General features: G+C 41.6%; 1 protein-coding gene and 1 pseudogene across 3 annotated transcripts in view; both read right to left on the bottom strand.

Moving 5' to 3' along the window:
• The window catches only part of NUDT9 (nudix hydrolase 9), a 37,968-nt gene extending 37,816 nt beyond the window's left edge, over positions 1–152 (bottom strand). The window contains exon 1 of one of the 3 annotated variants that reach the window (XM_039468514.2): positions 1–152. The gene's annotated coding sequence lies outside the window, so the exon portion shown is untranslated. The other 2 variants (XM_039468511.2, XM_074396416.1) reach the window with 2 other exon arrangements.
• A 20,482-nt stretch (positions 153–20,634) lies between these two features.
• On the bottom strand, positions 20,635–22,704 carry LOC101045543 (cell division control protein 42 homolog pseudogene; annotated as a pseudogene).
• Positions 22,705–23,153: the final 449 nt, after the last annotated feature.

Below are 23,153 nucleotides of genomic sequence, written 5' to 3'. Positions count from 1 at the left end.
TTTCCCCAGTGGCTCGAGAAAAATCCAGACCAGCACGTGATGCCGACCCCGCAGCGTCAGCTGCCGGGGGAACAGCGACCCGGAGTCTCGCAACTTTCTCGCTGCTGTAATGGCGCTTTACGGCCGCGCCGCAAAGCAAAGGTCGTGTGTTGCCGGCTTCGTAGCTCCTTTCTTCGCCGACTTCCCAGTCTGCGCAAGCGTACTTGGGGCGGAAGGGAACCATGCAGAAAAGTGAAACACTCAAGAGATTGGAAGCGGAGTAAATGGGAAAGAAGCAAAAGGGTTTGAGACAGGCTTCTTGTTGATCTGGGTTGGGTTTTTTGTGTTTTTTTTTTTTGTTTTTTATTTTGTTTTGTTTTTTTGAGACAGAGTCTGGTTCTGTCGCCCAGGCTGCAATACAGGGGCACGATCTCAGCTCACCTCAGCCTCAACCTCCTGGGCGGAAGCGATTCTTCTGTCTCAGCCCCCCAAGTAGCTGGGACTACAGGCACACCCCACCATACCTGGCTAACTTTTGTATGTTTTGTAGAGACGGGTTTTTGCCATGTTGCCCAGGTTGGTCTCCAGCTCTCAAGCACAAACAGTTCAACCGCCTGGGTATCCCGAAGTGCTGAGATTACAGACGGGAGCCTCCGGCGCCTGAACATGCCCTGGTTGTTTTAGGCAGTAAGTTGTTGCGGAACCACGCGTCTTAGCCATATTTTGCATAATACTTGCTTAAGAGAATGAAACCGCCTTTGCAAAATTATGACTGATTTGAGAGACCGAGGCGGGATCACTTGAGGTCAGGAGTTCGAGACCAGCCTGGCCAATGTGGTGAAACCCCGTCTCTACTGAAACTACAAAAAATAGCTGGATAAGGTGGCGCGTGCCTGTAATCCCAGCTGCTCGGGAGGCTGAGGCAGGAGAGTCACCTGAAGCCAGGAGGCAAAGGTTGCAGTGAGCCGAGATCGCACCACTGCACTCCAGCCTGGGCAACATGAGCGAAACTCCATCTCAAAAAAACAACTCCGGTCTCCCGCAGAGTCGGCTCTGTGTGAATTACTCTTTCTCTATTGCAGTTCCCGAGTCTTGAATCAGCCCAGTCTAGGCAGCTGTAGAGGTGAACTCCTTGGGCGGTTACAGGAAGAAGAGATACCCCAAAGACTCTGCCCATGTATCTTGAAGCGTTTCTTGGTTTTTTTGTTTTTGTTTTTGTCTTACTGACCAAGTTGTCTGCTGCAATTGCTGGATTTCATTCACAATCCTTTGCCACGACCAGGTGTGGCCCTTGGAAATTTGTGGACGAGAAAAGCCATGAAAATAGGCACACAACTGGCGGAGGAACAGAGGGCAACAACCCTTGATAATGGATAATAAACTCGAGAGGCAAAAATTAGCCCACCTGACAAACAAAGTTGGAAACCAAATTGTCCAAAGCAGCTTGCAATCAGGCTTACGTCATTTATATGTATTAGCTTATTGATGCGGCAAATATTTGACTTTTACTTACATGATCCACTGTTTCTGTGGTGTGGTTCCGATCCACTGACATTATGAAACTTTGACCAACTTAAAAGCCAGATTAATCAAATTTTAACAACCATTGTTCTAAAGACTGCAGAACTCTTTACAGGTATCAGAGCCAGGCGTCCCCAAACTTTTCACACAGGGGGCCAGTTCACTGTCCTTCAGACTGTTGGAGGGCCGCCACATACTGTGCTCCTCTCACTGACCACCAATGAAAGAGGTGCCCCTTCCTGAAGTGCGGTGGGGGGCCGGATAAATGGCCTCAGGGGGTGCCCGCGGGCCGTAGTTTGGGGACGCCTGGTTCAGACCTTTACACTGTCAATTTTGTTGTGTCTCAGAGGCTAAGGCATTTACTTTAGCCAAAATGAGGACAGCTGCCCAGAAGACCCAGACCCAAGTAATGAATGTGAGCTCCTGTCCACCTTTGTTACAGTCAGGTTTTTAAAGGCCAAAAGGGAACAGGGAATTGACTGATACAAAGTTGTAAAGAATTACTGGTTTGTAGAAATAGTTTTGATTAGTGATTGGCTATACATTAAGCTACAGAGTGTGAGTAACACTGTCCAGCGTGCCATTATTAGGTTAACTTGTAGCTACTTGTGGCTATAGCAAGCAGTTTAAAGAGATGAATACATAAAGTGGAGAGTAGGATGCAATTGCTGTCTTTTTTTTTTTTTTTTTTTTTTTTTTTGAGAAGAGGTCTCACTGTCACCAGGCTGGAGTGCAATGGTGTGATCTCGGCTCACTGCAACCTCCGACTCCCTGGTTCAAGTGATTTCCTGCCTCACCCTCCCAAGTAGCTGAGATTACAGGCAGGTACCACCACAACCAGCTAATTTTTGTATTTTTAGTAGAGACCGAATTTCACTACATTGGCCAGGCTAGTCTCAAACTCCTGACCTCAAGTAATCCACCCGCCTCGACCTCCCAGAGTTCTGGGATTATAAACATGAGTCACCACGCCCAGCCTGATATCTCATTTTAATGTCTCTCTGGACCTAATAATTTAAAAGGACTGATCTTCCTCATATAAAAGTTCTTTTCTCAGCACTAAGAGACCTAATCATACTCTAGCATAGCTTCCAGTAGCTTAAGGCCTTGTCCCTAGGCTGACCCCAGACCATGTTAAAATGCTTCCCTGAAATCAAAACTCAAAGACTGAAGAATTTACTTGGTGATAAGCAGATAGGTCCCTGAACATCTTCTTAGAGCAGTTATTTTAGAAAACTTGCTTTCTCTACCCTTCGGGATATAAGTCTACCACCCAACACAGTTTCCTCAAAGACTTGGGTGCCATCTCTTTGAAATGCAAATATTCAGGGAGGTAACTCACCCTAGCTCCTAGTCTCTGGTAGGAGGCGGGTACCTTGCTTTAGCTTGCCCACCGCTGCCTCCGATCATATAGATAGGAGAAGTTTGTTTCTCCTCTGGATAAGAGCCAGTTAACAAACCCTAATAGCCTAGTCAGAGCAATCAACAACCCTCCCATCCCCACCCTCCACCAAAACTTAAGATCCTTCTGTACCTTTCCCTTAGCATACCTCAGCCTTTTATTTCAGGGAAGTGTGGAGTTAGTTCATATTACACTCTCTTCCCTATTGGACTAGCATTACTGAATAAAGTCTGTCCTTACTGCTTTAACTAGTGTCCAGCTTTGTTTATTTTGACCGCTCTCTCAGGTTGAGAAGTAATATTACTGAAATGTGTATTTTAAAGATAAATGTCTGTACTTGGCTGGTCGATAAACTTTGCTCTCAATGTTGTTCATCACTGTTTAAACCGGAAATATATTACACCGGCTGTGTTCATCAAGCATTCAGCTTGTTCAAAGTCTGCTGACAAATTAGTCACTCTCGAGGACAAGAGAAAAGCAGTGAGTCACAAAGCCACCAGTCAAAGAAAGGGAGCAACAGAAAGTAGTTCTCACAGGAAGCTCCTCAGACCATAGTCTTGTAACTCCCCATTCCCTAAGGGGAGTGAACTTAGTTTAATGGACCACCCAACTATGCAAACAAAACCAGTTCCATGGCAGTGAAACCAAACCGCAGTTGGCTGGGATAGCCTGATCTCCTGCGTTCCTCCCCTCAGGGACACGGTGCAGTGACTGCATGTTCTGCAACCTGCTCTTGGGCAGAAACAAAACATCAGATTACCCACATCCTAAATTAGTTAAACAGATGTCATCAGAATTTAAGTAAGGAAAAGTAGGGGCTTTGTCTTTCTTTTTTTTTTTTAATTTATAAAGCATATACTAACTTTAAGGGCATCTTATAGTAGTTGGCGAGACAGACCAAAGACACTGAGAAACGAGTATTTTTAAATAGGAAAATGACTTAATGTGATTATTGGAATTGATGGGTATGCTAAAAGTAAGAGTAATTCAGGATCCCAACTATTTCCCTGATGTAGTGTGGATATTTGTCCCCCCAACTCTGATGTTGAAATGTAATCCCCAGTGTTGGAGGTGGGGCTGGTGGGAGATGTTGGGGTCTTCAGGGTAGATCCCTCATGGCTTGGTGCTATCCTTGTGACAGTGAGTGAGTTCACTCAAGATCTCGTTGTTTAAAGATGTGTGACTTCAGCCAGGCGCGGTGGCTCATGCCTGTAATCCAGCACTTCGGGAGGCTGAGGCAGGTGGATCACCTGAAGTCAGGAGTTGGAGACCAGCCTGACAAATATGGTGAAATCCTGTATCTACTAAAAATACCAAAAAAAATTAGCCAGGCTTGGTGGTGGGTCCCTATAATCCCAGCTACTTGGGAGGCTGAGGCAGGAGAATCGCTCAAACCGGGGAGGCAGAAGTTGCAGTGAGCCAAGATCATGCCACTGTGCTCCAGCCTGGGCAACAGAGCAAGACTTTGTCTCAAAAAAAAAAAAAAAAAAAGTATGACACCTCCCTACCTCTTTCTTGCTCCCACTCTCCAGAATGTGTCAGCTCTGGCTTTGCCTTCCACCATAATTATAAGCTTTCTCAGACCTCACCAGGGGCCAAGCAGATGTCCTGCACCATGCTTCCTGTACAGCCTGCAGACCTGTGAGCCAATTACATCTCTTTTCTTTATAAATTACCCTTCTCAAGTATTTCTTTTTGGCAATGCAAGAATGGCCTAACACATTCTCTCTCTCTCTCTCTCTCTCTCTTTTTTTTTTTTCCATTCATTTAGTTATTGTAAACTAACGTTCTCTGAAAAGGAATTTGGAGGAAAGAGACTTTATCCCAGTGAACAGTTTGCAAATCAGGGAAACACAGCCTTTGGTATAAAACAAAAGTGTGCTCCAAAGGACAGAGGGAGGGTTTAGATTTTAAAACAAAAGTTGCTACCCAGATTATTAATTAGGTCTGTTTACACAAATGAGGGATTCTAGCTTAGTTCTAATTGGTTGACACAGCTGAGCTCTAATTGGTCAGTTTGGATGATCTCTGTAAATCCCCAAGTTCAATAGAGGTGTGAGTTTTCAGTGAACTCAGAGTATGTGTGTGACCTCTAGTAAGCAGATGACCACTTGGCTCTGTTTAAAATTTGTTAGCCACATGGGATCCATCTTAAAGGATTGCCTCTTTCAGGTTTGCATTTATTCACATTGCATCATAATGACAAATAATACTATTTACCAAGCACACCACCCCAGGTGCTGGAAATATAGTTGTGAACGAGATGAACAAGGTCCTACTCTCGTGAAGCTTACTTTATAGGAGAGGGAAATAAACATTAATAAGTAAACCAATAAGCTAGGAATTCCAGATTAGGAAAAGTGCTGTGAAGGAAATAGAAAACTTGCTGTGGGACAGAATAGTTGAGGAAGAAGTGACTACTTTAGATTGTAGGGGAAGAATGTCTTTTCTAATGAGGTCACATTTGTGCAGAGACCTAAGGACATGAAGCTGCCAGTCATTGAAAAAGCTGGGAAAAAAGCATTCAAGGCAGAAAGGACTGTACATTGAAAAAAGATCTGAGGTAGGAAAGAAATAAGAATAATCAAGGAGGCTGGGCGAGGTGGTTCACGCCTCCAATCCCAGCACTTTGAAAGGTCTCTAGTAAAAATATAAAAATTAGCCAGGCGTGGTGGTGGCCACCTGTAATCCCAGCTACTCGGAAGGCTGGGGCAGAATGACTTGAACCTGGGATGCGGAGGTAGCAGTAAGCCAAGATCACACCATTGCACTCTAGCCCGAGCACCAGAACAAAACTCCATCTTGAAAAAAAAAAAAAAAGAAGAAGAAGAAGAATCAAGGAATAGAAAGCCAATAAACTAAAGCATAGTAAACTAGGGGCATAATAATCTGTACTAAGGCCAGTATGGTGGACACTACTGGCTGCTTCCCAATCCCCATTTATTCTTTCTTGCACATTATGTGTAGAAATATGCCTAGTTTGAACCTTTACCTCCCTAATTCTCCCTGCAGCTAAAGAGGCTACATGGCTCTTTCTGGTCAATGAGATGAAAGTGGAAGTCTACTGCGTGGGTCTTCTGGAAACGGTATTGTTTTCCTGGAGAAAAGGAATTAGCTTATTTCATAAGCACAATTTACTCTTTGCCATTTTGCCTCCTTCCTTTATTCCAGCTTGAAAGGAGGACATAATTCCTAGAGAAAGAGGAGCTATCCTGAGACCAATAATGATAAAAGCCACACAGTATGGATGGTGGAGTAAAGTGCAAGAAGGAGACTGTCTTTTATGACTTCCTCAAGTAGATGCACTGACCCTGGACAGCTGGCTTCTGGACTAATGAAGAAAATAAATCCTATCATTATAACTGGGTTAATTTTATGTAAAAATCCTGCCTCAAGAGTTAAACATCTAAGGCCTTATGGCCCATTCTGAGAAATTTGGGTCTTATCCCAAGTGCAATGAGAAGCCATTAAAACTCCACCAAATTTTGTTGTTCACAACATAGAGAAGTAGATGTTATAAAAATTGAAACTGGATGAACAGCAGCATTGAAGTGGGCATTGTGTGGGATCATCAGGGTACTGGATTCTTAATACTTGCTTTTTTTTTTTTTTTTTTTTTTTTGAGACAGAGCCTCTCTTTGTTGCCCAGGCTGGAGTGCAGTGTGGTGCGATCTCAGCTCACTGCAACCCTCACTTCCTAGGTTCAAGTGATTCTCCTGCCTCAGCCTCCTAAAGTAGCTGGGATTACAGGTGCATGCCACCACACCTGGCTAATTTTTGTATTTTTAGTAGAGACGAGGTTTCACCTTGTTGGCCACGCTGGTCTCAAACTCCTGACCTCAAGTGATCTGCCCAACTCAGCCCCCCAAAGTGCTAGGATTATAGGCATGAGCCACGACATCTGACCAATACTTGGTTCTACTACTGTCATCTCCCTCTTCTTTCCCACAATTCACTGGGTCAGAAGTAGCTTCCTTCCATCTCTTTCCTTATGGAAAAATTTTTTTTCATATCTTCTGTTTTTTCAGTTTGAGAAACCCTTCACAACCGCCATTCCTGCTTCTTGATAAGTTAATGCATGCAGAAGGATTTTTTAAAAACCCTTCTCACTTGACAAAGCCTGGCTTTAAAGATTAATACTGCGCTGGAGACAAAAATCCCATTTGCCAGTTGCTTCTTTGTTCCAATTCATATCTGTTATTCCCCCTAAAACACTGAAACCATTATTTCATTGGATGAAGTGCCTCAGGGCAATAAGATACTCAAATATAAAAACATCTAAAAATATTTCAAAAATATTATGCTCATGGTGTTCAATTTTGACTATGTAGTTTGGGCACCTTGTTTAACTTCTCTATGCCTGTTTCCTCACCTGTACAATGTATGTGGTAATCAATACCATGGAGCTATGAGAATTAAACAAGATCAGTTTTATAAAATGTCAAACAAAAAAAATTTTTTTTCAAGCATTTACAATATAATACCTACAATTTCCTATATTCTTTACACATATTACCACGTTTAGAGCTGACAGTTACCCCAGGAGGGCTGGTGTGATTGTCTCTACTTGAGAGATAAGGATTCAGACTCGAAAAGGTTAAATAACTTGCCCAACTTCACACAGCCTATCTGATAATTTCTAGACTCCAGTGTATTAGTTTTCTATGGCTGCTATTGCAAATTACCACAAATTTGTAGTTGAAAATAACAGAAATTTATTCTCTCACAGTTCTGGAGACTGGAAGTCCAAAATCAATTTTCTTGTGCCAAAATGAAAGTGTCAACTTGACCATGCTAATGCTGGAGGCTCCAGTGGAGAACCCATTCTATGCCTCTTTGAGCTTCTGGTGGCTGCAAATATTCCATGGCTTGTGGCCACAGCAGTCCAATCTCTGCTTCTGTGGTTACACTGCCTTCCCCTTTCCTGTTTGAGTCAAATTTCTCTCTCCCTCTCTTTTTATTCTTTTATTTATTTATTTATTTTGAAACGGAGTCTTTCTCTGTCACCCAAGCTGGAGTGCAGTGGCGTGATCTTGGCTCACTGCAACCTCCACCTCCCAGGTTCAAGCAATTCCCCTGCCTCAGCCTCCAAAGTAGCTGGAATTATAGGCATATGCCACCACGCTCAGCTTATTTTTAATATAGACAGTATTTCACCATGTTGGACAGGCTGTTCTTGAAGTTTTGACCTCAGGTGATCACCCTGCCTCAGCCTCCCAAAGTGCTGGGATTACAAGTGTGAGCCACCATGTCCAGCCTCTCCCTCTCAGGACACTTGAGATTTCACTTAGTGCCCACCAGGATAATCTCACCATCTCAAAATTCTTAACTAGTTATCTGCAAAGCCCCCTTTTTTCGTGTTAGGTAACATTTATGGGTTCCAAGGATTAAGACCTGATATCTTTTGAGGTCATTATTCAGTTTGCTACATACGTATTAAAATGCAGGTCGGTATGACTTGAGCTTAAATTTCAACCATACATTTGTTCACTTGATATTTACTAAATTCCCGATATATACAAGCACTGTGACAGGTACTATCGCTACAATGGCGAGCAAAACCAATCAGCATTGGTTGCTTTGGGCTGCACTTAGCTTAAAAGTTCGCTGGGGAGATAGATATTGGTAAAAATAATCATGCAAATAAATGTCAAATTGCAACTATGATACACGTTATGATAGGAGGTACATGGTGTTCTAGGAATTTATGATAGGCAAATTTGGTCAAGTCTGGGAAAGCTCCACATATTAAGAAATACTTTAGATAAGATCTGAAAGAAGAATGGGGGTCACTAAACATAAAACTAAAACAAAGAACAAGCAAAAATCCTTATGCAGTCCTGCTAGCACGAGGTTTGACACAGAAGTGCTCAGAAAATCAGGTTCCCTCTTTCCACTCTGCTCTGTTCCTTAAATGATCTACTAGTGCAGCTGTAGTCTTCTTCTGACAGACATAGAACTACTACTATGGGCTCTAGAGAAGTATGCAGGTTTCCCTAAGAGTCCTCCCAACTCATGCTCCATGCCCTAGTCCATGTAACATCTGTCTTCACAGGTAATAGTTCATCAGTGTAAATTTTAAGAAATCTTTAATATACCTTGCTCTGTCAAGGCAGCAACCAAAAATTAAATAGTTTGTACAACTAGTAAGCATTTTGTCAATGTACCCAGTGTTCCAAAACGGGATTGAGACACTGTCAAGACATTTGAAAACCCCAACAAACCATCCATTAACAAAACATTTATTTTTTTAAAAAAAGGTCTTGGTAATTCTGTCTCAAGTTGTTCAAAGACAGTTGTTGCAAATGCTACTGTGTGTTACATGAAAGAAATTTCAGAAAATGTGCTTTTGCAGTTGGAAGTATTTTTCAAAGCTTTCATCCTCTTTTTTTGTTTTTGTTTGTTCTTTTGAGATGGGGTCTTCTCTGTCATCCAGGCTGGAATGCAGTGGTGCGATCTCAGCTCACTGCAATCTCTGCCTCCTGGGTTCAAGTGATTCTTTCTCCTGCCTCAGCCTCCCACGTAGCTGGGATTACAGGTGCAGGCCACCACCCTTGGTTAATTTTTGTGTTTTTAGTAGAGACGGGGTTTCACCATGTTGATCAGGCTGATCTCAAATGCCTGACCTCCTGATCTGTCCACCTCAGCCTCCCAAAGTACTGGGATTACAGGCAGGAGCTATCCAGCCCAGCCGATTTGTTTTTTTGTTTTTTTTTAAGCCAGTCAAATTTAGCTGGGTGTATGGCAGGGTTGTATACCAACTTTAGTGACACTAATGTTAATAAGTTCTGATAACCCACTACCATCAGACCAGCCTAACTGACATTTGCTATGAAAAGGAAATAAAATTATCTGATTTAACCACTAGTTGAAAATCAAAATATGGAATAGTTCCCATGTTTGTTTGTCTTTTGTTTGTATTTTGATCTTATTTAATGTTATTTCTTAACCATCTCAGGTATTTCTTTTCTTTTTTTTTTTTTTTTTTTTTGAGACAGGGTTTCCCTCTTGTTGCCCAGGCTGGAGTGCAATGGCGAAATCTCAGCTCACTGCAACGTCCACCTCCCCCATTCAAGTGATTCTCCTGTCTCACCCTCTCAAGTAGCTGGGATTACAGGCATGTGCCACCACACCCGGCTAATTTTGTATTTTTAGTAGAGGCAGGGTTTCCCCAGGTTGGCCAGGCTAGTCTCAAACTCCTGATCTCAAGTGATCCACCTGCCTCAGCCTCCCAAAGTACTGGGATTACAGGCATGAGCCACTGGCACCTAGCCCAAAGTATTCTATTTTTTAACCTGATGATGGGTACATAAATGTTTATTTTATTATTCTGTAAATCATACATTGTCGTGTTTATGATTTATTTCACAATTTAAAAAAGATCACCTATTTCCCTTGCTCAGATTCCATGCTCATTAAAGAGCATTCTGGTGGCCGGGTGCAGTGGCTCATGCCTGTAATCCAGCACTTTGGGAGGCCGAGGTGAGCAGATCATGAAGTCAAGAGATCGAGACCATTCTGGCCAACATGGTGAAACCCCATCTCTACTAAAAATACAAAAATCACTAGGTGTGGTGGTACTCACCTATAGTCCCAGCTATTCAGGAGGCTGAGGCAGGAGAATTGCTTGAACCCAGGAGGCAGAGGTTGCAGTGAGCCAAGATTGTGCCACTGCACTCCAGTCTGGTGACAGAGCGAGACTCCACCTCAAAAAAAAAAAAGAAGAAGAAGAAATTTTGGAAGACTTAGAGGCCAGCCCCTAGCCTGGAGACTCCAGTCTAGGCTTCTTGCAACCCATACCCTGCCTCAATGCAGGCCACCATGCCAGCTTGCTCACGTTGTGACTACCAGTTTCCGTGTTTTAACCAGTAATTTTTCTTCATTTTGGTTAGTTCTGTAAGGTTCTGTAAGTGACCTCTCATCAATGTTTATAGCTGGAGACAGAACTGAAAATGGTGGGTCTGCATCAAATAAAAACTACTGTGTATAGTAGCAGTGCTGCAAGGAGCAGGACAAGAGCCATCTGGACATACCTCCATAGAGCGTTTGATTGATTCGGTGGCTGGACGGTGAGGGCATTCCTTGTGACTGCTTCTTTTTGTCCCAGTGGAGACGAAGTGGTCAGCTGACCATCAGGGAAGGAAAGGGAGTATGGGCAGTTGGAGGACAGAGGACAATGTGTGATACAACCTCTTTCAGGCAGTGGGAAGGCAAACATCATGGGACGTTTCCTCCCAGGGAGTATTTAACGATCACTTGAGATGTGTGTTTGTGAATTCAGTCAGCTTGGTTGAGGCTGTTTTTTGTTTTGTTTCAGAAATTCTTAGCTTCTTGGTGAAAACACAAAGGAGAAGAGAGTGGGGTTTAATTAGGGGTTAGAGCATTGCTAGGAGAGTACAATAGTGGGATCAAGCTTCAGGAGAATGATTCTAATGAAGGGCCATGGGTTCTAAGCTGAATAAGGAGAGGAGGGAGGAACTGAGTCAGGTAATCCATAGTGGAAAGTGGAAGTCAGTTGATTGGAAGACATCAGCCAAGAAGTTGCTCTAGTGCAGGTGTCCCCAAACTTTTTACACAGCACTGTCCCTCAGACCGTTGGAGGGCCGCCACATACTGTGCTCCTCTCACTGACCACCAGTGAAAGAGGTGCCCCTTCCTGAAGTGCGGTGGGGGGCCGGATAAATGGCCTCAGGGGGCCGCATGCGGCCCGTGGACCGTAGTTTGGGGACGCCTGCTCTATTGGATGTACTTAGGTGAGTGGGCTGGAAGGCTGGTGGGGAGGGTGGGGTAGGAGACGGGAATGTTCCAAGCTGAGATTGGAATGCTGTGCAGAACCAGGGTATCAAGGTCATGAACACAGCCACAGGAATGAGTGATAAAGACAACTGAGTGAAAGGCAGGCCAATCAAGAAATTTTGGCCTTTGGACTAGATGTCCCTTCTCTGCACATTGGTCTCCAACACATCACTGTTTTTACCATTGCACAATAACAATAGACTTGGCAGTTCTCAGTTCTTCATTTATGAAAGAGCAGTGAACTCAGTTTATCACTGTAGGTAGATGGTTAACGCACAGTAAATAAACCTATAATTCACCCAGGAGTGATTATAGGACAAAGCGTTCTGGGTGTGTTATAAATCTCCAGGGAAATCAAGAGGCTAAATGTGACTTGGAAGGCTGCAAACAATAAAGGTGGCAAAAAAGGAGTCGTGCTGAGTGGTTTCAACTCGTGATGAAGAAAACTCGGCAGTAGGAAAAAGGAAATGGATTAAGCAAATTCACCCTAATTCTTCAGGGTTACAAGTCAAGGGCAAATAAACCTGCATATCCTTTTGTTTACTCCTTTATCTCTGCACAAGGAAATATTTTCACATGAAATAAATCAAGCTTTTTTTTTTTTTTTTGAGATGGAGTTTTGCTCCTGTTACCCAGGCTGGAGTGCAATGGCACGGTCTTGGCTCACCACAACCTCCGCCTCCTGGGTTCAGGTGATTCTCCTGCCTCAGCCTCCTGAGTAGCTGGGATTACAGGCACGCACCACCATGCCCAGCTAATTTTTTGTATTTCTTTTTTAGTAGAAACGGGGTTTCACCATGTTGACCAGAATGGTCTCGATCCCCTGACCTAGTGATCCACCCGCCTCGGCCTCCCAAAGTGCTGGGATTACAGGCATGAGCCACCGCCCAGGCCTAATCAAGCTATAATGTATATTCATGGTAGCCTTGAAGAGGAAAGCAAGGATAACAAAACAAAGGTGGATAGCATATGAAAGGTTCAGAACCTCTTTCTCCCAGCAGGTTTACCCTGAGGTACAAATAACAAAAAACTGCAAATAAATTGGAGGGAAGCAGCACTGAGTTCTGGTGCAGAGTTTAATTTCAATCTCTTTCAAATCCTGGATTAAAAATTGTATAGTTTGGACATTCTATATAGCAAAATTCTTAGATAAGATATCCAGGTTTAAATTCTAGTCTCACTCATGAGGCAGAAAAGACAGATCTATGTATACCTAGTCCAACCCTAGTTTGACAATTTTATAATCTCATTCATAAGTTTACTTTTCTTAAAGTATAAACAGGTAGTTTTCTTATAAGGTGTTTTCTTACTGGTCATTGAATTTATAGATCATAGTTTTCTGAAACATTCCAGTACTGTGGGTGAATTCTTCAAAATTATTAACTTTGGTACCTGTAGGATCCTCTTTTCTTTGATTCAATTGATATAGTCTTATCACCTTTAAAATACGGGGCACTAAATTAGGTTCAGTATTCCAGGTCAATGAAAATATACTATGTTTTAAAGAATCTAGAGGCTGAGCATGGTGGCTCACACCTGTAATCCCAGCACTTTGGGAGGCCAAGGTGGATGGATCACCTGAGTTAGGAGCTGGAGACTAGCCTGGCCAAAACTGCGAAACCCCACCTCTACTAAAAATACAAACGTTAGCCAGGTGTGGTGTCATGCACCTGTGGTCCCAGCTATTTGGGAGGCTGAGGCAAAAGAATCACTTGAACCCGGGAGGCAGAGGTTACAGTGAGCCAAGATCATGCCACTGCACTCCAGCCTGTGCAATAGAGCAAGACCGTCTCAAAAAAAAAAAAAAAAAAAAAAAAAAAAAAAAAAAAAAGAATCTATGGAATAAAATTTCAATTATCCTCCAAAATACTACTGAAATGGTATTTACTGCCCCATTACTGAGAAATATATTTATCTTTTCTTAATAATTTACACTACAAAAGAATTGTATGAAAAAGCTGAAGACTAAAGGGAAAGCATCATCCTAGAATACCTTCCACAGGAGGTGTGATTACAAAAGAAGGGGATGAATTTTAAACAAACTTGTCAGAAAGTATATGCTTCTTTCAGTTTCCCAGGGAGGAGATCCATTGTATCAGTAATGTTGCTTATACCACAAATGAGGAAACTTCCGAGACCCAGCAAGGCTTAAGTGATTCTCAAATGGGTTTAAAATGAACCAGAGGCAAAACGGAGCCCTCCCTAAGGAGAAATGACCAGGACCTGCAGCACAATGTATAATTTGAAACAAAAGCATATTAAAGATTAATATTCTTAATTATTGTTAATATTAATGTCACAGGATCCTTGAGTGTCACTTTTCCGGCCAGAAACCTCTGTGGCTGGTGGTGCCTTTACCCAGGTTTTGCTCAGGCCCACTGTGCTTATTGCACCTACTTGGCCTAGCAGGCTGCACTCAGCTCATGCTACCAGCTTGGATCTCATGCCTGCCAAGGGTGAACCAGGCATGGAGTGGTGAAGGGTGTGTGAGTGAGGGAGTGTGGGGTCTGGCCACTGTGTACAGTCAGGCACCCTAGCTACAGCGGGCGGGCAACTCCAGGTGCCAGCACAGGCTCTAACTCCCTGTGTGGCTGTGGCCGAACCAGGAGTATCGCAAGCAGCTTCCGCAACTGGTACTGGGGAACACAGTGGCACCCAGAAGCTTAGAGACACCAGGAACCATAGAGGCGCAAAGAAGGAGGCACAGCCCTGGCTCAGGGAGCTCCTAGGTCTGGGCTCTCCAAAGGGCCGCAGCTCTTCTCTCCATCTCTCTTCCCTCCTGCTCATCACCCGCAACATGGTGAGCAAGGGGCGTGTTTCAGCCCTGCCATTTGGTAGGTCTTCCTGTCCCATGTTCAGGAAAAAGGAGGCATGTAGACAAGTGGAGAGTTAGCAAGGCAAAGAGGTGATTTATTGAGTGACAGATAGTTCAGAAGAGACTGGCAGTGGGTACCTCCTCTCAGCCGGCACGTTGCTCCCAACGTCTGCCCAAATCTGGCTGAGTCCAGGGTTTTAATGGGCTTCAGAGGGGAGGAGGTATGTGCTGATTGGTCCATGGATGACCGTGGATGGGTTCAGATAAAGCACCATAAGCTCTCACTCGGGTCTACAGAACTGACAGCCCGGCCCCCAGGCCAGGGACCTGCCCCTTCCCACCCAGGAGCTTGTCTACCTCCTGCCACCATTAACCTGCTCTCCACGATGCCCACCATGCCCAGGCTGCTCATGCTGAGGGGTACCTACAGGCTAGCACCAAGCTGCCCTCAGCACCTACTCTGCCTCCCTCCCGTGCTCATCAGTGCCCAAAGTCTGGAGGGGGTCAAGGTGGCAGGGGGCTAGGCTTGTCAGCACTGCCCCGTCAGCACTGCCCTGGGCATGCACACATCCAGCGGGGTTGTAACAGCGCTGGGGCTGGGCTTCAACTTTGCTCCAAAATCAGAGCAGGCACCAGGAGTGGGGAGAGGCTAGGCAGAGGAGCATGCACTTCGAGTCTGCAGAAGCATGGGGACTTCCTGGGCCCCTGAGAGTGCAGAGATGCCAGGGTCAGCAGTTGGCGGGACTCCTGCCTACTCCTGGCCCCCAAGAGCACAGGGATGCCCAGCTCCAGAACCGTGGCTGGGCAGCCGCAGCTGCACTCAGGAGCTCAAGCCTCCAGCCCTGCCAACTCAGAAAGAAGGCGGGGCTTTTGCCTGTTTCAGCTACTGCCAGATCCGTGGAGCACTCAGCCCCAGCCACACCTCCCTCACTGCAGCCACTGTCTTGGCAGTAGTGGCTCCAGACTGGACCCTACTGCCATTAATATCCAAATAAATATTTAAACTACTTAGAATTAATTTTGTTTATTCATTTTTAATAATATTAAAGCATGAAATTTAAAAAAAAGTTTAATCAAAATGGCCATGTGTTTAAAAAAACTTAAAAGCCTAGAAACAAATATTTAGTTCTTTGTTCCAGGGGCCTAATGGCTGGTAAATGCAGGGTCAAGAAACCCAGGTCAGTATGACTTTAAATGCTGCACATATTTCATTCAAACATGCCAGGCACTGCCCACCTCAGGACTTTTGCACTTATAGATAGATATACACTGGCTTAAAGTGTAAAACTTACGTTTTTCTATAAATTCTGACATGAATTTTTTTTTTTTTTTTTTTTTTTTGAGACAGCATCTCGCTCTGTCACCCAGGCTGGAGTGCAATGGCAGGATCTTGGCTCACCACAACCTCCACATCCTGGGTTCAAATGATTCTCCTGCCTCAGCCTTCTGAGTAGCTGGGATTACAGGCACATGACACCACACCCAACTAATTTTTGCATTTTCAGTAGAGATGGGGTTTTACCATGTTGACCAGGCTGGTCTCAAACTCCTGACCTCAGGTGATCCACCTGCCTCAGCCTCTCGAAGTGCTGGGATTACAGGCGTGAGTCACCACAGCCAGCTGATATGAAGTATGTGAAAGATACTGCACTGCATCCTTCTGCCTCTGCTGCCTCTGCTTTCTTAACTCTTTCTTACCTGAAGCCTCCTAGGAACAAAAAAAGTTTTTTATGTATTTGTGTAATGAAATTAATGTTTTGTTAAAGTAGTTACTTTTTAAACTAGGTGACTGTTTTTCTATTTTCTTTTGTAACATATGTTGCTATTGCTTTATTTGGTACATTACACATTTAAAATTATGCAAAAGGAAAGATAAGTTGGAATAGTATTTATGAAGGAAAAATAAGTTGGAATAGTATTTTCCTCATACTTTTAAATTCAAGCAAATAGCATTTACAACTCACTAGATCTCAGTCCATAAATGTAATATTTTTGTCTCTGATTGGAAAACAACAACAACTGATTACCCATGCATTTTTGTTGACTATAGGAAATAAAGTTTATTTTCTGCCTTTTTTCCTACATGTTAAAGATTGACTTTTTGGATTCAGGAAGTCATCATTTGATATTTGGCTTTCTGCCATTCAATCTTATTTAAATCTGCTAAATAGTCATTCTCAACCTATATTATTAAAACTCGTTTTTTCTCAGTGTATGCTAATAAATACAATTTAGTAATATAAATTTTATTTAGGCTAATTTCAATGAAATAATTTAGTATTCTAAATTAGATTGCTGTCTGGGTGTGGTGGCTCATGTCTGTAATACCAGCAATTTGGGGGGCTGAGGCGGGCACATCACTTGAGGTCAGGAGTTTGAGACCAGCCTGGCCAACATGGTGAAACCCCATAAATACAAAAATTAGTTGGGCATGGTGGCGTCCACCTGTAATCCCAGCTACTCAGAAGGCTGAGACAGGAGAATCGCTTAAACTTGGGAGGTAGAGGTTGCAGTGAGCTGAGATCACACCACTTACTCCAGCCTGGGCAACAGAGTAAGACTCCATCTCAAAAATAAATAAATTAATTAAAAAAAAAGAAATAAAATAAAACATATTGCTTATGGAAAGGTATGTAATACTTTTTTTTTTTTTTTTTTTTTTGAGACAGAGTTTCACTCTTTTTGCCCAGGCTGGAGTGCAGTGTTATGATCTCAGCTCGCTGCAACCTCTGCCTCTCAGGTTCAGGCGATTCTCCTGCCTCAGCCTCTTGAGTAGCTGGGATTACAGGCACCCACCACCACGCCTGGGTAATTTTGTGTTTTTAGTAGAGAGGGGGTTTCACCATGTTGGCCAGGCTTGTCTCAAACTCCTGACCTCAGGTGATCCTCCGGACTTAGCCTCCCAAAGTGCTGGATTACAGGAGTGAGCCACCGCGCCTGGTCAACACATTTTTTAAACACTTTGAGATGGATAATACTAAAATCGTGGTTGCTGATTAAAGTGATATTTGATAGTGTGTATTTATTTGATAATCTCCTCATTAGAGCTCTGAGCATATTACCACTAGTAATAAAATAAAATTCTTTATCACAGGCTTTAAATTTTTTTAAGTGGTATCACAGTTATTAATTTTCTAGGAAGTTATTGAAATAAATGACATGTAATTTGGAAAAGTTATATCCAAACTCATATTTCAAGAACTTCCTCATCATATCTTAGATTCAAAATAAAGATCCAATGAAAAGACCTCTTCTCTGCATGGCTCTTCCTGAATACTTGGGCAACATCCACAGCTGTGGACACTAAAGCAAAAAATGAGCAACTTTTTACAGGTCAGATTGATGTGATTGATTTCGAGTGCAGAGAGACTCAGGTGGAAGTAGAGAAGTCCTGAAGAAAACTGCCCATTATCCTGAATAGCTCCTGGATATTTACCTATTGGTCATCTTTGTGGTTTTCTATTTGTCGGTTAGTTCGCTGGTTTTATGTTTTTTTTTTTTTTTTAGTTTTTTTTTCTTTCTTCTCCAGATTCTAAGGTCTACTGACAAAAGGAGTGTTTGGCTGAAAGAGGCCAACTAATATCCATTTAAATTGGGTCTTCTCTCTAGTCTTTACAAAACCAAGGACATCTTAGAGGCCAATAAAAAGCGGGGAGGGACATTTCAAGAGTATAACCTCAAAGTCAGAAAGATCTAGATTCCCACATTATGAACCATAGACAAATAGAACACTTGACAAATTACAGGCACACCTCGTTTTATAGCACTTCATTTTATTGCATTTCACAGATATTGTGCATTTTACAAATTGAAGCTTTATGGTAACCGTCATGGAGCAAGCCCATTGGCACAATTTTTTTAAAAGCTCACTTCATGTCTTTGTCATATTTTGGTAATTCTCACAATATTTCAAACCTTTTCTTTATTAATATATCTGTTAAGATGATCTGTGATCAGTGATCTTTGATGTGACTATTGCAATTGTTTGGGGATGCCACAAACCACATATGTATATAAAACAGCAAACTTAATCAATAAGCATCATGTGTTCTGACTCCTCCACCAACAGGTTATCTCCCCACTACCCTCATACCCACTCCCCATAATCAGGCCTCCTGTTTCCTGAAATCCAGCCATATTGAAGTTAGGCCAATTAATAACCCTACAGTGGTCTCTGAGTGTTCAAGTGAAGGAAGAGTCAAATGTGTTTCACTTTAAATCAAAAGCCAGAAATAATTAAACTTAAGGCATGTTGAAAGCCAAGACAGGCGGAAAGCTAGGCCTCTTGCATCTACAGTTAGCCAAGTTGTGAATGCAAAAGAAACATTATTGAAAGAAATTAAAAGTTCTATGCCAGTGAACCCACAAATGATAAGAAAGTGAAACAGCCTTATCGTTGATATGAAGAAAGTTTTAGTGGTCTGGATAAATCAAACCAGCCACAACATTCCCTTGAACCAAAGCCTAATCCACTTCAAGACCCTAACTCTTTCGAAATCTATGAAAGCTGAGAGAGGGGAGGAAGCTGCAGAAAAGTTTGAAGCCAGTAGAGGTTAGTTACTGAGGTTAAGGAAAGAAGCCATCTCCATAAGATTTTTAAAAAAGTGCAAGGTAAATTGATTTATTGAGGTGGAACCTATTTCCGGTGAAGATACGGTGAAGATTCGGTGAAGATATTGAAATGAAGACAAAGGATTTAGAATACCGCAAAAACTTACATGACAAAACAGTAGTAGAGTTGGAGAGGATTAACTCAATTCTGAAAGTTCTACTTTGAATTTATAGATTCATTACTTTAAAAAAAAAAAAGTGTCATTGCACAAGCTAATGTCTGGCTCTTTTCTCCCACTCTAAAATTCAGACTTTGGAGTCAAACTGTGACATCTTCTATCCCAAGATGAAAGAAAACTATGGGGGAAATACCCTTGTTAGCACAGTCTGGCAATCATTTCTGTATATTTTTCCTCAGTATTCTTTAGAGTGAAAGTGAGCATTCTTCACTGGCCTGTGTAATTGCTAAACATGACTGTCTTTCATTCTTAATCTGCTGGGATACTGCAGAGCCAGCCTTACAAATACAGGCCTCTTACTGATGACTGATTAACATATAGTAATGGCTGTCATTCACTAAGTATATTTGTATGCAAAGTGTGCTTTTATAAATCTCATTTACTCTTGTGTTTTTTACTCTTATGATTACTCTGTGCTTTTTGTATATCTCATTACTCTTCACAGCAACCAAGCTGCTATTACATCCATTTTACAGATGAGGTAACTGAGACCTCAGGAGAGGTTAAGTAATTAATCAAATATCACACAGCTAATTAAAAGCTTGGTAGGAATTTAAATACATTCTTTTAGCAGCTACAATCTATTGCTTGCTAATTAGATATTTATGCTGCCTAATTGTATGAAAGGGAGGTGTTATTAATGCTGTGATTCAAAATCAGGAGTTTTGATCTTTTTGAATTTATCTAACGGTTCAGAACTGGGTTAGCTTTTCTTTTTTGCCCCACAGAAGAAGAAGGCTAATTGCTCTGGCTGGGACTTCCAAAAAAGAAAAGAAAAAAGGCCAGACCTGGTGGCTCACATCTGTAATTCCAGCACTTTGGAGGCTGAGGCAGGCAGATCAAGTGAGCGCAGGAGTTTAAGACCAGACTGGTTTCATCAACATGATGAAACACCATCTCTATATTAAAAAAAAGATAGTGATGACAGCCTAGGTTTAAATTCTACCATTTATACTATGACCTCAAGTGGCTTGCTTAATTTCATTTAATCCTTTATTTCTTCATTCATGTAATAGAGATTTCTATTGAACCTATTGCTTAACGTTATTGAGAAGTTAAAATGCAATGTGTTATGTGAAGCACTTAGTATATACCTGGCCATAGTAAGTGTTCAAGACATTGATGAAAGACCCCTATTCTTCCGGTTCAAGTTAGTGGTTAAAAATAAATTAATTTAAAAAGAAGACTCCCTCAATTCTTATTTTTATTTATTTATTTATTTTTATTTTTTAATACTACTTCAACTGCTGGGAAGGCAGCATGAATTAAGATGCCCACATAGGCCGGGCACAGTGGCTCACACCTGTAATCCCAGCAGTTTGGGAGGCCAAGGCCGGTGGATTGGTTGAGCCCCAGTGTTCGAGACCAGCATGGGCAATGCAGGAAGACCCTGTCTCTACCAAAACTACAAAAATTACCTAGTCTCATAACCTGGTCTCAAAATAAATAGATTAAAATTTTTTTTAAACAGATGTCCTAAGTACAAAATAGTTTTTTTAATTGCAAAAACGGATTTTAATTTTTAAACTTTAGTTTGATTTAAACATTGCTTTTAGTATGATGCTGACACCAGCTGTGCAGAAACGGCTCGGGAGAGATAGTCACAGCAGCACACACCTGCGGCTCTTCTTCAGTTCTGGAGGCTCCAGCAGCCAATATTGCTTCATCAAATACATTCCTTAGGCCTTTCTGTGTAAGTGCAGAACACTCCACATACTTGACAGCCTTCAGGTCATGGGCCAGCTTTTCAGCAGTCCCTGGAGTGATAGGCTTCTGTTTGTTCCTGGCAAGTTTCTCAATAGTAGAGGAGTCATCTCTCAGATCAATTTGGGTCCCAGCAAATAAGAACAGAGTCTTCAGACAGTGGTGAGTTTTCTCAGGCACCCACTGTTCCTTCAGATTTTCAAATGAAGATGGAGCGACTACTGATAAACAGACTAGAAATACATCTGTTTGTGGATAACTCAGCAGTCGTAATCTGTCATAATCCTCTTACTCTGCAGCATCAAAAAGTCCAAGAGTATATGGTTCTCCACCAATCATAACTGTGACTGCACAGTTGTCAAAAACAGTCGGTACCTATTCCCATGGAAATTCGTTTGTTGTGTAGGATATCAGGAGACATGTTTTACCGACAGCACTATCACCCACAACAACATATTTAATTGTCTGCGTTGCTGACGTAGTTCTGTATCCTCTTTAAATATTTCAAATCTGATGTTGACCTCAGCTTCTCTGCTGGGGCGTTGGCCTACAAAACATTTTATACCCTACCAATGAAAGGTATTTTTTAAAACCACAAATACATAAAATCACATAACTGTCAGATTAGAAGCTAATCTGTGTTCTAACTGTGAACAATTTTAATTTTAAACATCTAGTGCTGTTCACAAAATCATTCACATTACAACTATCATTCACAAGACCATTCACATCACTCACATTTTGTTAGTGTTAATTATAATTTACATAGAGTTGAATAGTTGAAAAGCAATGTGCTTTCTATTGAATTGTTTGAACATTACAAGAATCCTGTAGGATATGTATTAGTTATCTCAATTTTACAAATTAAGATACATGTTCAGAGAGATCAAGTCCCATTACACATAAGGGATTCAGGTATGACCGCTTCCAAATGCTATGTTCTTTTCCTTAACCAATGAAACCTTGATCAACTAAGTAGGTTAAAACTCCCGAGTTGTTTTTTTTTAATTTTTTTTTTTTTTTATTTTTCAGTAGAATGGAATAAGAAATGCATAGCCAGAGACTCAATGTATAAAAGTCAACACAGTTAAAAGCAAACACACACATTTATACTAGATCACCATGTAAGATGTGATTTATTCCTGTAGGTGTCGGACAAAAAAAAATTGACAAACACTGACTATACGTGAAGCCCCAGTTACGCTTTTACTCATTATGTAGACTTTGAATTCCATCTAACAGATTTATTCATTTATAAAATGGGGCATAAATACATCCTTACTCTACTTTTCTTCTCTATTTCCTAGGAGGTTTTTGAAAATGAAATAATATATGTGGAAGAACACTTTGTAAAGTTTCTATACAAGTGTTCCATACACTTGGATATGGGGTCTATCCAAAAAAAGTGGTAGATGATATTCAGAATTAAAAGAATTCCACAATGGAGTTCACTTTTGTGAGGCTGCCACTATCCCTTCATCCCCTGTAGCAACATATGGCTGCTTAAGTAAGAGGAAGAATCGAGTATGAACTATTTGTGAAATTCAATTTTTTGTGATCTTTCTGGCTCCTAAATATAAAAGTTGACCATCATCACACAACAAAATCTCTTCCCAAGTACCGGAGTGTCTTGCACAAAACCCAAATTCAATGTCTGTCAAAAAAAATGAATTGGAAAAAAATGCATACAAAACCATTATTAAGCTATTACTGCACACAAGCCCTAGTTAGGTCTTTTCTTCCAGGAACCAATCTCTAGAATTTTTTCAAGTCACCAGTTAACATACATATAGGCTACAAAATCAAATGTTACATAGGTAATATTTAGGCTAAATGATTTTCTTTCTATTTATTTATTCACTTGAATAAATTCAAAATTCCTAAAGTACAATATATATTGTTTTCTTTTCAAACTAGAATAGGTCAAGTGAAAAATGGTTATTCAAATATACTCTTCTTCCTTGTGGAAACAATCCCTTTAATACAGTAACAGTTTTTTCCTGGCGCTTGGTTATAGCTGTTCTCGAACAGACAAAATGAATTGGAAATGTGAAGTGAAGTGTTCTTCCACATATATTATTTGATTTTCAAAAACCTCCTAAGAAATAGAGAAGAAAAGTAGAGTAAGGATGTATTTATGCCCCTA

The sequence above is a fragment of the Saimiri boliviensis genome, chromosome 3, assembly GCF_048565385.1.
Source record: "Saimiri boliviensis isolate mSaiBol1 chromosome 3, mSaiBol1.pri, whole genome shotgun sequence".
NCBI lineage: Eukaryota > Metazoa > Chordata > Mammalia > Primates > Cebidae > Saimiri > Saimiri boliviensis.
Note: the sequence above shows the minus strand (reverse complement) of the source record. Positions and strands in the feature narration are given on the sequence as shown.